This window comes from Limulus polyphemus, unplaced genomic scaffold (assembly GCF_000517525.1).
Source record: "Limulus polyphemus unplaced genomic scaffold, Limulus_polyphemus-2.1.2 Scaffold2305, whole genome shotgun sequence".
Taxonomy (NCBI): Eukaryota; Metazoa; Arthropoda; class Merostomata; order Xiphosura; family Limulidae; genus Limulus; species Limulus polyphemus.
Genome location: NW_013667915.1, coordinates 182,184 through 187,121, shown reverse-complemented (window position 1 = coordinate 187,121; position 4,938 = coordinate 182,184).

The window sequence follows — 4,938 nt, the reverse complement described above, 5'->3', positions numbered from 1 at the left end:
GTTTCTTACTGTACAATCTGTGATATATTAACTTACATTACTCGGTGGATTACCACAGTTGTATCTCGAACTTTAAATAATTCTTTCTCTTTCGTCAAAGTCCACAGAGAAGGATTCAATTACTTTAGAACACCCTTTGACAATTATTCTCCTTATCTCTATTAATCTCTGAAACTCACTTTAAAATATCACAAATTGTAGCTAATCATTCACATGTCGACTAACTTCACGTTTTCTTTTGGTAACTAATTTTCTGACTGAACCCCACTTGACTTGCGCTCGCTTGGTCGCCTATATTCATATATTATTCAATGAGGCCTCGAACTTTTACTAAATTACGCGAGCGGCGCTATGATGTAACAATACTCGCTTAAGGTAACGAGAAAAATACCGAAGATTTGAGTAACTTAGCGTCAACAATACTACAAAAAGTTGAACCACACAACAACATACGACTCTTACCGAGTTAGCAACCAAATTTGTCATAACTATCTCCTTTAAAATGATTAATTTTTAACACTCTCGTTATAAAAACTAAACCTTCATTAAACATTAACTCACAGAATAAATTAAATAATAACGCCTACATTGAACAATCTTATGTATCCAACAGTTTCATTTTTATTCCAATCACTTAAATAGTTTACAAATAAATTTGTTTCATCAAGGTTTTTGTCAGGAATACACTACAAAACTGTCAACTACAGTCATTATTTTCAAATTATTTCAAATGTTAATTCGCGAACATTACTACTGTGATAGATATCTGCACTTTTTTGAGTAGACGATCTTGTTCTTCATATAGCAGATAAAGTTTGTCTTCGTGAAGATATAAGAAGATTGGAGTCACACAGACCCTTTTATTTATATGCAACTGTATTTGAAATTCATACAGATAGCTTTGAAATTACAATATATTATCAATTTAGAAAAATAACAGAGCCTACCAAGAGAATCGGAAACCAAACTTCCAATGGAATTATTTAGTACATACACTAAAATCTTGGTTCTTACCTTAAGTGCTGACTGTCCAAATCAAAACCAACGTTATAAAATGTCCTAGTAACCCAGTTCCCTCCTTAATTATTGACTGTCCAAATCAAGACTAACATTATAAAATATACGAGTACCTAGTTCTCACTTCAATTATTGACTGTCCAATTCAAAACCAACATTATATAATGTATTACTAACCCAGTTCCAACTTTAATTATTGACTGTGCAAATTAAAACGAATATTATAAAATGTACTAGAAATCTAGTTCTCACTTTAACTGTTGACTGTTCAGATCAGAACCATTATTTAAGCATGTATGTACTAAGAACCCAGTTTACACCTTAGAAAATGTACTAGAAACACAGTTTTTCACTAAATGCTGACTTTCAAAATTAAAACCAACAATAACAAATGCACTGGGAACTTAGTTCTTGTCACCATACTAAATTTCTAGACTTCACCTGAGGAATGTTCACATTAAAAAAAAACACACAGCTTGTTTCTGCAATTATTTATCAGCACCCTTTAATAAACAACTTCTTAATAGTTAATAAATCATCAGTTATACTGAGTTAATGGGCTATGTATTCAGTGTGTTCGCAGTTGGTTTGGTATGCTGGAATAACATATAGGAAATAACCTGCACAAAAATCACATCAATGTTCACACGAGTAGTAACAGAGAAGGTAGTGTATGATTGGACACATATGTACGAGTGATTATTCTGATCTGTATAAGTTGCTTTGAGTATTTGTTCGTCAAAACAAAGATACAAACTTGTCTCCTATAAAAGGATGTGTTTTCGGTATAATCTTTTTCGAAACAGATCAACACTTTGTTTAGACAATTTCTCTGTGCCAGAAGTTATAGGGAATCAAATTGTTCGAATGTCCAAAAATGGTATGAAACAAATGGATATTGCCAGAACAGAAGGGTATCCCCAATATACTGTATCCAGAATCCTGAAACGTCATGAGACAACAGGCAACGTTGTTCCAGGAAAGTTTACTGATAGACCCCAGAAACTACTGCCCGAGATGGTCATGTGTTGATCAGGTTAACATGCCAAGTTTGAAAGAAATCTTACAACACCTTATGACAGGAATGGCATGAACACATTCATTCCGGGGGATCCAGAAGAACAGTGAATAGGAGACTGACCAAACAAGAATATTTTGAAAGAAGGGCCCCAATATGAACCAGAATTAACCACCGCCACTATGTTACTTGGGCAAGACTGTATGTCAACTTACAGTTGGGACACTGGTGACATGTCATCTTTTCAAATGAGTCCTGTTTCCGGTTTGTTAAAGCTGGTGGTAAAATTCATATTCGTCGCTTGCCTGGAGAACAGATGAGGGAAGACTGTCTTTCCCACAGAGAACACACAGTAGGTGGTGCTGTACGTGCTTGGGTAGCTATTCATCATGGTGGAAAAACTGCTCTTCATATCCTCCAGGTAAACGTCATTGGCGCCTCCTACAGGCATCACATGGAGACAGTATTTGTGCCATATGCTAGGGCATGGTTTTACAATACCTTTGTGCTCCAGCATGGCAATGCCACTACCCACAGTGCGCGTATTGTACAGGATTATCTCAACCAGAAGGATGTTACAAGACTGCCACTGTCAGCAAAGTCTCCAGATTGCAATCCTATTGAGAACTGTTGGGCAGAAATGAGCCAGGAAATTACTAACCACGACCCTAAATCAGCTACTGTAGATGAGTTGCAGTGCCTTCTAGTAACAAGATGGGATGAAATCACAATGGATTACATCAATAACCTCCTTGACAGCATGCCACGTCACCTTGTGGAAGTTATTACAGTACAAGGAGGACCAACCAAGTACTGAATGTTTAATGTGAACTGATATACGGTTACAGACGCTATTTATAATAATTTGATGTTATATTTTGTTATTATATATCTTCGGTGAGGTTTTGTTGTGATAGGTGAAATGCTGAATTACTCATCTTTCTACAGGTGTCTGATAAAATTGTTTGCTGTTCTAATAAATTGTTCATGATGTCCATAGAACCTGTCTCATTATACAAATTTTTATATGTAGATGTTTAATATAACATGAATTTCTCCATTTGACAGCACTAGGTGTATTTGTATTCCATCATAATAATAATGAAGTTATTTATTACAAAATATGCACAAATTTTTGCCAAGAGTGTATTTGTTATCTAAAAGTTCGGTGCTGGGTGAATTAGTGTTAAAATAATTGCATTGATACTGCGAATTAAATAACATTCATTATCTAATGTTAGATTTACACGACTATTTCAGTTTAAATATAATGCAAGTGTTATGATTTTCATAGTTTTAAAGCACAAATGCTAATTTTTAACTATTTCGAGAAGCGATAGTTTATCGCAAGTTTATTTACACAACTGTGTAGTTCAATAGTTATGAATTGGAGGTTGTTATATTATTGCATCATGTTACCAAAACCTTCTGAGTTTTTCTCGTTGTTTTAATTGAATGTTATTGTACCATAATATCTAGTAGTGTGTGGAACGTTCTAGACCTCTGTAAGGGTATAAATACACGTCGAAAATGTAATTCGAAAGATATATATCTAAACTGCGTGATTGTGAGTTTAGCCATAAAGAGCATATAGTGGCGACTTTTAAAGTAAAATTATCACAAACTGTAATGTAATAAAAGAATAATTCGTCTTGTCAATTGTGTGCTAAAGTAATTAAACTAGACTGTGTGGACTTTGACGAAAAAGAGACAATTATTTAAAGTTTTGGATACAATTGTAATAACCAACAGTGTAACAAACATTTGTATATACGTTGCACTTGTTTTACATATTATTTTAAAACAAGTAGACGTGGTGCTGTTTGTTTATTGTTGAAATTTATTGCTAATAACTCACAGACACCTACTGTAAAGAATCAAGCCTATAAATAAAAGCAGATAAGTAACCTCCACTGGTTACAAAAATTAGATGGTTTTTGTTAATTAATAGATTTACTCAAATATCAAATAAGCAGTTGGAAATAAAGGAACAACACTAGAGGAGATTGATGAACAACAATTATACCTGAATAGGAGTGTGTGGCAAACTTTTGAGGGATGACACAAGCAGCAGGCTTTTAAACTAACAGGAGGAAGAAGAAAAAGAAGAACTTAAAGATAGGGATGTAATATTTAAAGAAAAATTAAAATAATGAATAAATCTGATTGAGGAGTATTGATGAAGCTATTGAAGATGGAAATAGAGATTACAATAGCAAGTTTGAAGAAATGCAGATGCACACCAAAGAAGTACAGAAAAGTTGTATGATAAAATTCAAGATGTACAAAAAGACACAAAGAAGAAAATAACATCAATAATATATAAAAGAGCATTACTGAGGTAGAAAATAACATTAGTGACAGCATTAGACATCTAGAAAATGAATTATTAAATGCAAAGATTAAACTAACCATACTTCTTTCTACATTAGCTCAGGAGTTCAAGTCTGGAGCATCATCTGCTATCTGAATGTTTTCCTGCAGTGAACCCCTACTGTGCTTATTCCACACGTAAGTTGTGGCTTGCAACACACAAAGATGCGATACCTATCACACAGAAAAGTATGGTTATTTATGAATTCTCGTGCCACTGCGAATGTCGGTACGTAGGTCGCACTTCACAAATATTGCAGGATAGAATTAAACAACATGTACTCACATCCATAAGAACTAAGAGTATGAAAGTTAAAAGTTTACCATGTCGCTCCTGTAAAACACAAGTTCTACCACCTAAATGTGAATCAGCGATTGGCCAGTATTTACTAGTTAACCCGACTTGTGCTGACAACTACACAGATAGCATGTTTGAAATTATTCCAAATGGTCGATCGGCCTTTCATCTCTATATTTTGGAAGCCACCTTTATTAAAACACATAAACCTGTCCTTTGCCGTCAAAAAGAA